The sequence below is a fragment of the Chlorocebus sabaeus genome, chromosome 19 (genome assembly GCF_047675955.1).
Source record: "Chlorocebus sabaeus isolate Y175 chromosome 19, mChlSab1.0.hap1, whole genome shotgun sequence".
Taxonomy (NCBI): domain Eukaryota; kingdom Metazoa; phylum Chordata; class Mammalia; order Primates; family Cercopithecidae; genus Chlorocebus; species Chlorocebus sabaeus.
The window spans coordinates 26,433,280-26,443,821 of NC_132922.1; the positions used below are offsets into that span (position 1 = coordinate 26,433,280).

Sequence of the window (10,542 nt, forward strand, 5' to 3'; positions counted from 1 at the left end):
TGATTCTATATTTAGGTGTTTTAGAAACTGCCATATTGTTTTCCACAGTGCCTGCACCATTTCATATTTCTACCTACGGTGCACAAATGTTCCAAGTTCTCCACATCTTCATTAATACGTGTTATTTCTTATTTCCTAGATTATCCACCTGGGACTGATGTCTACATGGAGAATGACAGTCACCTGGGGCTTTGTATCCTTCTGAGGTGTAGCTATGAACCTGGGGATTGAAGTCTACTTAGAGTCCACTGTCTACCTGGGGCCTAATATCCATCTGAGGCCCGATGAAAACCTGGGAGCCGGTATTTACCTAGGGCCTGCGAGTCTGCCTGGCGCTTGATTTCAGCTGGGGCCTGAAGTTCCCCTAGTACCTGGTGTCCACCTGAGTCCTGAGTGTCAACCTGGAACCAGATGTCGTCCTGGGGCCTGAGTGTTTCCCGGTGCCTCAGGACTTCCTGAGTCCAGCTGTCCACATGGGACCTAGATGTGCACCTGGGGTCTATAGTGTTCACCAGGACCCTGATGTTCATTTGGAGTCAAGTGTGCAAGTGTGGCGCCATGTCCACCTGTTGCCCAGGTGTCTATCAGGGGCCTGGTTTTGGTCTGTGCATTTACCTGGGGCCTCAGTGACCACTTGGGGCTTGATATCCACTTGGGTTTTGGTGTCCATCTGGGTCCTGATGTCCACTGGGTTCCTAGGTATCCTCCTGAGGCCTGGTGTCTTGTGGGGGCCTCATTTCTGCCTGGGGCCAAGTTTCAACCTGGGGTGGGGGTATCTATCTTCTTGCTGTTGTTTACCTTGGTCCTAGGTATTCACCTGGGACCTGGTGTGCACCTGGGGCTTATGTCTACCTGGGACTAGGGTTCTTTGTGGCCTTGTGTCCACCTGTGCCCTGGGTGTCAGCCTGGTACCTGATACCCACCTGGGGCCTCCTTATCCACCTGGGACATGCTTGTCCCTTCAAGTCTGGTGTTCTGGGTCCTGATGTCAACCTGGAGTGTAGGTATCCACCTGGGGCCACATGTCCATCTCTGGTCTTGGTGTCCCCATGAGGCCTGATACTTACCAGGGATCTAGGCATTTATTTGACACCTGGCGTCCATGTGGAGCATGACGTCCCATGAGGATTGATATTCAGATGTGTACTGGGTATCTACCTTGGGCCTGTTGTACTCCCGCAGCCTGAGTGTTTACCTGGAGTCTGATATCCATCCTACGCCTGCTGCCTACGTAGGGGCTCATTCCCCTTGAGCCTGGATGATTACCTGAGTCCCTGGTGTCCTCTCTGGGACAGCTGTCCACCTGTGACTTTGCGTCCAACTGTGGCCTGGATGTGAAGCTGGTGCTTGATGTACATCTTGAGTCCATGTCTACCTGAGGCTTTATGACCTTCTGGGGCCTGTTGTCCACTTGGGGCCTGATGTCTACATAGTGACTGGGTACCTACCTAGGACCTGATGTCCGTCTGGAACCAGATGTTTCCCTCGGGGCCAGGTGTCCACCTGGGGCCTAATGTTCATCAGGGGCCTAGGCATTTAGCTGAGGGCTGTTGTCCACTTGGGGCCTCCTGTACACCTTGGCCCTGAAATTTACTTGGGGCCTGGACATCCACTTGGAGCCTGGAGTTTAAGTGGGGCCTGATGTTCCACTCGGGCCTATGTGTCAACCTGGGACCTGACATACGCTAAGACGCCTGATGACCGAGGTGGAATCTGGTTTCGGCCTGTGGCCTGGTGTGTGCCTGGGGCCTGTGTCCACCTGGGACCTGGTATTTACCTGAGGCCTAGGCGTTCACCTGGGGCCTGATGTTTAGCTGGGGCCTGGTGTCGACCTGGGGCTTGCCTATGTGCCAGACTGACCTGATGTCCACCTGGGGCCTGATATCTATGCAGGGACTGGCATCCCCCTAGGACCTAGTGTCCACCTGGGGCTGGTGTCTGTCTGCAGCCTGATGTTTTCCTGTGGCTTCAGTGACCACTGGGGTCTTATGTTCACCTGCAAGGGGTGTGTTTCCATGCACCTACCCTTTTCTCGGGGAGAATGGGTGAGGAGTTGCCCTGGCCCTGCTCCTCGTCATCCAGGACCTTGCCCTCCTGCACAGGCTGTGAGGAAGGCACCGTCTTGGCTCAGGCGGTGCCTGGGTAGGTTGCCCCTGATGTTCTGCCCATGGCATGAGGATCTCACGCAGGTGCTGGACTTGGGGCCCGGGAGGCGTGCCCAGCCAGACCACCCGTGGGAAGGACTGGTGCCCAAGAGTGTGAGCGCCATGCTGCCCACCGCTGAGGGCCAGTGTGCGCACGCAGGGCAGCTCCTCAAGGGCTCCAGGATTCCAGGCCCAGGCCACTCGGATCATCAGCAGCCACATACTGAGCTGAGGGAGCAGGCTGGGCCTGCCTGTGGGCCCTCCAGGAAAGCTGCAGAGCCAACCAGTGGTGTCCAGGACTGCAGGAAGCTTCTGCAAGGTAAACTCTGGAACTGCATTGGTTTCCGGATCTTTCCTAGTGGTGAATTTCTCCTGGGTGGGTAGGACATGTTTAGGGTGGCCTTAGAAATTTGTAGGCTTTTAAACTTTCTAGGAGAGACCCACAGTTGAAAATCTAGATAGGGCTTGATTCGCCCTGCCCTTTCATTTTGCAGTGTGGTTTCTAATGTTTCTTGGGAAACCAGGTGTGGGTTAGTTGTTTCTCCATGTCACCCTTTCTTTCTTGGGTTTGTTGGTATGCATAGTTGCCTTCTTCTCTTTTGTTATATTGCAATCCCAGGTCCCACATTTCCATTCTTCCTTCTAATCTCTGCATCCTCCATGCAAAGCCTGTGGTGGGTCTTCCTCTGGGACTGGTTGAGCAGCAATGCACTCATGTTGGATATGGGAGTTTCCACGGTTGTTTCTGTGTAAAGTGTTTGGCCTTCTGTTAAGAGTTCCTTGATTTGAGAGTGATTGAGAAGTGTAGTTTTCAGTTTCCTAAATACGTATTTTTTGGAGAGATGACTTCATTGCATTTGGCCAGAGAATTTGTGACCTTTTGGTTGTTGAGGGACTGGTGTGTACACCTGGGGGCTTGGTATCCTCTTGGAGGTTGGGTGTCCATGTGGAACCTGATGTACCTCTGGACCTGGTTGCCCACATGGATTCTGGTGTCCACCTGGAGCCTGATGTTCCCTAGGGGCTGGGTATCCACTTCAGTCCCGATGTTCATCTAGGACCTTGTTTTCACCTAGGGCCTGATAGTCACCTGAGGACTGGGTACGTACCTGGAGCCTTAGGTCCACCTGTGGTGTAGGTATCTATGTGGGGCCTGTGTGTCAACCTGGTGCCTGATGTCCACCTATGGTTTAGATAGCCAACTGGGGCTTGGTGTTTACCTGGAACCTGATGTCCAGCTGGGGCCCAAATTCTCCACCTGGGGACTGATGTCTGGATGGAGTCTTATAGCTACCTGGGGTGTGGTATCCTCCTGAGGTGCGGCTGTGAACCTGGGGCCTAAAGTCTTCTTAGAGTCCTGTGTCTACCTGGAGCCGAATGTGACCTGGGACTTTAAATAATCTGCATACTCACAGTTTCAGTAAAAGCAAAATTAGGTTATTGATTTGGGAATTTGTATTTTTCAGTAAAAGCCGCCTTGCCTGTGTGTACCATAGGGTGTGTCATTGATGGCAACAAGGACCTCAGTACAAAACTCTGAACCATTTAGGAGCAGGGACATGGCCTGGGAGACTGCCTGCTGATCCACCCGTAGCACTGTATTCTTTTGTGGGCCCCAGTACAATGTGGTGGGCTTCCTCATAACAGCATATGTGAGCTTTATCTGAGTGGACAAATGGAGTATATGCTTCCTCAGAGGTAAAACGTCCATTGGGAATGAGGCAATAGTAGGAACTTTACTATGGTGGCTGCGCTCTGAACATTGTGTGGGGCTGTTGCTCAGCTTGGAGGAAAGCCACTAAAGTGACCAGTGTTCTTTTGACTTCTTTGTCTGAGGGGGCCTCTGAGCAAAATGTCATCAGTGTAATGCCACAGGGTACATAGGTCCTGAAACACGTATTTAAGTCTGCTGCTGGGCTACTGAGATAGCATGTGGGCAGTCCGATAAATGTATATGTACTCTGTTCAAAAGTATAAGCAAATGGGGACTCTTCTGTTTTGGGAATAGCACAGAACGTATTGGCCAAATCTACTGCTGCAAAATATCGTCCCACAGCCCTTTGTTTGCTTTCTACTAACCGAACTACGTTTGTCGTGGGGACCTTGAGGGAGAGGGTAGGTGGACATTAGGTTTCTATGATCAGTAGTTTGTGTTAATTATTTGTAAGAGGTTTGGGTACTGTCCAAACGGGATAATTGAAAGAGTGCATTATTGAAAGAGTGTAGAATTGGAAGAGTGTATGCTTAATAACTCTTACCTCTAGAAGATATTTTATAATGAACCAAGCCCCTCTGTTTCCAGGCCCTGGTGGTGCTACGGTATAGGAACCACCTTCACTGGTTATAGAAAACCTGCCAGTTCCCATTTGACTTGTCCTGCCAGGAGGACCGGGAACATGAATTTGTTCCATGTGTGGTGTTGGCAGGGTATGATGTCCATGCCTAAAATGGGATGTAAGAAAAAGAGGGGAGCCACTACAATTAGATTTTTAACATGGCACCCACTGTGACCTCAGTGGTAATACATTTGCTCATGACTGGTTGGCCAGATATTTCAGAAAGGAATGGGTGACCTGTCCTTTGGGTGCTTTGGGTTCCTAGGAATGACTAATGACTCGTGCTCCAGGGTCTCTAAGGGTAGAATTGAGTATTGTTGGTTATGTTTGTCCCAATGAATGGTCAGTGATGTATATGGGCAGTTGTGTTTTGGTGGAGGGACATGGGCCAGGGCACTTCCAAGTTCCTAGGATAGGGTTTGGGGAAGTTGCTGTTTCTCTAGGTCTGTAGGAAGGGTCAAGATGAGCCTTGCCAGTGGGTCTGGAGTTGCAGTGGTACTAGGGATGCCATGGCTGTCTTGTCCATCCCATGTGAGCCAGGATGCTTGGAGTGCCTTGTCCAGCATACAGAACTTACCTCTCATCTGACCCATGTTGAGAGGATTTCACATGCCAAAGCCATGGAGCTGCCAGTAGAGGATGTTTTGTTCCAGTTATTTCTCCTCCCTGGGAAGAGGGGAGCAGATGACTTCCTGCATTCAGAGTGTTGCCTGTGTGGTGGTGAATGATAAGGGGTGTTGAATCCCCATCTCTGTTTCTGGAAATGGCAGGTCTGTGGGTTGTGGGGACCCCAGCTTTTACTGAGAACCCATGAGCAGACAATATTTGAGCTTCTCTGGCTTCTCTTTTCTAGCGGCCTAAGGCATCCATTTGGTCTGAGGCTTGTTGTACCATGCCAGTGGTTTCTATGAACTGGAGTGAGACTTCCCTGGTAGGCTTTGGGTAGCAGGGTTCCGGGATGGGCTGGGGGAGCAGCTTCTTCAAGCAGAAATTCCTTGGCTTTTACTCCTAAGGAGCTTTCTCTGGTTTCAAGATAGTGGTGGGGTCTATGTGGGAATGGTGCTCAGCAAAATGATGGAGCCATTGCACAATGCCTGTCGACGGGGCAGAAGTCTAGTCCTTGCCAAAGTTTTCCATTCTCCCTATGCCTTTGCTATAATCCGGGTGATGAAGTGGTGAGTGCTTCCCCAAGCCTTAAAGACCCGTGTGAAAAGAGGAGAGCCTCCTCCTTGGCAATCTGTTTCTCCTTACCACTCTTCCTCTGTGAACCGGTCCTCATCTGTATCCTTGATGCTATGACTCCTACACTTATGGAAGCATATTGTAAAGTGGAGGCTCTTCTTGTGGTTGCCAGACAAATTTTTCCCTAATTATCCTAGAGGTTTTTAGCAAATTATGTATTTTGGGGTCTTTGCTTAGCCCCACCAAGTGACACAATTTTGCTGCCATGAGCAGCATGTTCAGACGCCATCCCCAAAAGTTTTTATAACCAATTAATTTCCTTTTTTTTCCTTTGTCTGCATCAACTTCTGTAGGAAATGTTGCGTTTCCACCGTGGTGTAGTTATGTGTCTACACCTTCCATTGTTCCTGGATGTCTTGAGAAATTTTGTTGTGTCAGGTGGTGCCTGGGAATCCCTGGCGAGGAGGTGGATTCCTCTGTCCTACCTTGTAGGGTGCCACTTTCTCATCAAGAGCATGTCAGTCAACCTCTGAGGGGTCTCAGTCAGCATCCACTAAAGGAAGGTGGGGAGACAGGGGGATGCAGGAATAGGAGCATGCAGCCATTTGAGCAAATGTCTTAGAAGAACCAATGAAGTTTCCACCTCCTCCAGAGAGTTAGAGGGAGCTGCGCCACATGTTCAGGATTACCACAGTTAACTATCATTTTGTGACCCCTCATCGTTGGTAAGCCCGTTGGTATTCCTGAAGGTCAGGGGATACAAAGATCTTCCAGAAGCAAGGAAGGCAGCAACAGAGAAGGTGCCCGCCTCAGCCATGCTTACTCTTGTGAGGCGCTGTGAGGACTCAGGCGTGAAGTTACCCCCATCATGGGTCAATGTTAAGCCATTTAAATTTCCACCCTGGCTTCCCTCACGGACACTGAGAGTTTAGTGTCACATCACCCACTCCAAGTCTCGGGGGGAATTATTGTTCCCCTGGGGCCTGGTGGTCTACATTTCTACCACTCACTAGGTGAAAGTGGAGCTCCACTGTCCAGACCTGCTCACTCTGGCTCAATGCCAGGACTTTGTAACTTACAGCCAGTACAGTCCTGACCGGTCCCAGGACCCGAGGACACTGGAACAGGGTACTTAGCTGAAGGCAACACACCCTCAAGTAGTGGGTTGAGGGAGCTAATCCCAGCAAGGGCCTTGATGCCATGCTGGAAAACGTGTCTATACTGGGACTTGCCCTCCATTGCTGCAGGGGAGTTCAGAAGCTCTGTGCATTGTCTCCAGCCACGTCAATTTCAGGAGAATCGTGAAAACACTGAGCAATAGCAGTATGTAGTGGCACAAAACAGCATGATTGAATGCTGGCAAACAGTAGTGCCATCCCAGACCCAGTGGACCGTCCAGTACAGAACATCAGTAAGCCATTTGCACAAAACAGATATTGGGACAACATCCAAACTGAGGCCAAAAACCTGCCAACTATACTGATTATTGAAATTTTTGCATTTCTCTTTTCACTTGGCTAGCAGCTGTCACAGGCAGCCACCAGAGGCCCAGACAGAAGAGCAAGAGCAGATGACGCGCCTCTGTGACATTCTCAGGTGGTCTCACCAGCAGGGGCTGGATTGTGGTCATGGCTTCAGTGACAACCACAGTGTGAGAGCTTAAGAGTTTCGATGAGTTACAGATCCTCGAGTTATGCAGGGCCACCAGAGGGACAGGCAGCAGTCCTGCATCCTAGGTCTCCCGTCGGAACAGCAGCTGTACATAATGCAGGAGTCTCCTCCAATTTAACGACTGGGATTGGATGTCTTAATTTCATGAATAGGAAGAATCAGTATTGTTGAAGTGTCCGTACCACCTAAAGCAGTTTGTAGATTAAATGCTATTCCTGTGTAACTACCAATGACATTTTATACGGAAGTAGAAAAACAATTTTACAATTCATATTGAACCAAAAAAGAGCCTGAATAGCCAAGGCAATCCTAACCAAAAGAACAAAGCTGGAGACATTACATTACCCAACTTCAAACTATTCTACAGGGGTACAGTAGTCCAAACAGTGTGCTACTGGTACAAAAACAAACAATACACCAAAGGACCACAATCAGAAAGGAGAGCCCAGATATAAGGCCACATATCAATGACCTCCTGATTGTCAACAAAACTGACCAAAAGAAAAAAAAAAATGAGGAAAGAAGAACTTTCTATTGAATAAATGACTGGGTGCTGGGATAACTAGCTAGCCATATGCGGAAGATTGAAACTGGGCATTTTCTTTTCTTTTTTTTTTTTTTTTTTTTTTTGAGACGGAGTCTCACTCTGTCGCCCAGGCTGGGGTGCAGTGGCCAGATCTCAGCTCACTGCAAGCTCCGCCTCCCGGGTTTACGCCATTCTCCTGCCTCAGCCTCCCGAGTAGCTGGGACTACAGGTGCCTGCCACCTCGCCCGGCTAGTTTTTTGTATTTTTTAGTAGAGACGGGGTTTCACCGTGCACCATGTTAGCCAGGATGGTCTCAATCTCCTGACCTCATGATCCACCCGTCTCGGCCTCCCAAAGTGCTGGGATTACAGGCTTGTGCCACCGTGCCCGGCCTAAACTGGGCATTTTCTTTACACCATATACAAAAATTCACTCAAGATGGATTAAAGGCTTAAATGTAAAACCCAAAACTGAAAACCCTGGAAGACAACCTAGGTAATACCATCCTGGGCATAGGAATGGGGAAAGCTTTTATGAAAAAGATGCCAAAAGTAATCACAACAAAAGCAAAAATTGACAAATGATATCTAATTAAACTAAATTGTAAAATTGTTTTTCTACTTTTGCACGGTAAAGGAAACTCTCAACAGAGTAAACAGACAATGGGAGAAAATATTTGCGAAGTATATTTTCAGCATCTGTAAGGAACTTAAATGTACAAGAAAAAGCAAAAACCCCGTTAGAAAGTGGGCAAAGCATATGAAGAGACGCTTTTGTAAAGAAGATATACATGCAGCCAACAAGGATATAAAAATGTCTCAACATTGCTTACTGTTACAGAAATCCAAATCAAAACCACAACGAGATACCATTTCAGACCAGTCAGAATAGCTATTATTAAAAAGTCAAAAAATAACACGTTTTCAAGGTTGTGAAGAAAAGTGAACACTTACACTCCTAGTGGGAGTGTAAATTAGTTCAATCATTGTGGAAAGCAGTATGGCGATTCCTTGTAGAGCTAAAAACAGAATTTCCATTCAACCCAGCAATCCCATTTCTGGGTATATACCCAAGGGAATGTAAATTACTCTACCAAAAAAACACATGCACACGAATGTTCGTTGCAGCCCTGTTTACAACAGCCAAGACACGGAATTAAACTAAATGCCCTATAATGATAGGTTAGATAAATAAAATGTGGTGCATATACACCATGGAATACTGTGCAGCCATGAAAAAGAGAGAGACCATGTCTTTTGCAGGATCATGGATGGAGCTGAAGGCCATTATCCTTAGGAAACCAACATAGGAACAGAAAGCCAGATGTCACATGTTCTCACTTACAAGTAAGTGGGGGCTAACTGACCGGGAACTCATGAACACAAAGAAAGAAATAACAGACACTACTTGAGAGTGGAGGGTGGGAGAAGGGAGAGGGTCAGGAAAAATACTTACTGGGTACGAGGCTTAGTACCTGGGTGATGAAGTAATCTGTACAACAAACCCTTGTGACACTAGTTTAACTATATAACAAACCTGCACACATACCCTCAAATGCTTTTTTTTCCCTAAAAACTAGTGTTTTTTTCTTTACTACCCAGACTGTAATCTAGTGGAAATGGGTAAGTTTCTAAGACCATACAATTGTGATGGCTGGATTATGAAGATACACAAAATCTGAACAGACCAGTAATGTGTAAAGAGATTGGATTAGTAATAAAAACCTACTAGTCAGCAACAAAAGCCTGGGACTAGATAGCCTCACTAAGAAATAAACTTTAATAAATGAAGTGAAAGACTTGTACACAGAAAAGTATAGAATATTGACTAAAGAAATTAAACACAGAAATAAATGACTTCTTGTGTCCATGGGTTGGAAGAAGATTATTTCTGCATCTTCTGGCACTGCCAAGGCTGCTGTGGGCAAGGTCAATCCTGAGATAAGTAAGAATCTCCTTGGCATGGCCTTCTGTGTTCCCACCACCAATCTGTCAGTCATGGGCCTGACCTGCTATCTGGAGAAACCTGCTAAACATGACATCAAGAAGGTGGTGAAACAAGCATTGGAGGGGATCCCTCAAGGACATCCTGGGCTTCACTGAGCACCAGTCTACCTTGCAGGAAGATCGTGACGTGCACCCTCAACAGGCAGCTGTGTGTCCCAGACACAGTTCCTGAGCCTTTCTTCTTGGCCCCATGTCCCTTGTCACTGGGGTAACAGAATTTGCTCTGCCTCCCTGGGTGGTTGGAGAAGCAATAGGAGATAATGAGAGCAAAGACTTAGCTCTTGCAATCCTCAAGGAACTCCGGGAGGCAGAAAATCCAGTCACCCAGTTTTACTGATGAGGAAACCAAAGCCGAGGTTAAGTGACTTGCCCAAGGTCACAGAGGAAATAGTGGGAGAGTGGCATTGTCAGGGAAAGTACCTTGAACAGAAAACCTGTGGGCTGCTTTTGGTCCCGTGTCACCAGGTGTCTAGGGCGTGGTCGCACAGTTGAGCATGCCCTCTTTATGGAAACGTGCTCTTTCCTGACTCTTTTTTTTTTTTTTTTTTTTTTTTGAGATGGAGCCACTGCGGTGGCTGGATGAGGAGCCTGGCTGCGTGCTGGATGGTATGTTTATACCTGGAGCCTGGAATGTTCCAGACTGGCCCTAATTGCTCCTGACTCTCTGGGTCTGTGGT

General features: G+C 48.1%; 1 protein-coding gene across 7 annotated transcripts in view; it reads left to right on the plus strand.

Annotated features, from left to right (window-relative positions):
- The window catches only part of LOC140709118 (cadherin EGF LAG seven-pass G-type receptor 2-like), a 53,949-nt gene that overhangs the window by 22,470 nt on the left and 20,937 nt on the right, over positions 1–10,542 (plus strand). For 3 of the 7 annotated variants that reach the window (XR_012089510.1, XM_073006899.1, XM_073006898.1), the window contains exon 2: positions 140–10,540. The gene's annotated coding sequence lies outside the window, so the exon portion shown is untranslated. The remainder of the gene's footprint in view (positions 1–139; positions 10,541–10,542) is intronic. The other 4 variants (XM_073006895.1, XM_073006896.1, XR_012089509.1 and 1 more) reach the window with 3 other exon arrangements.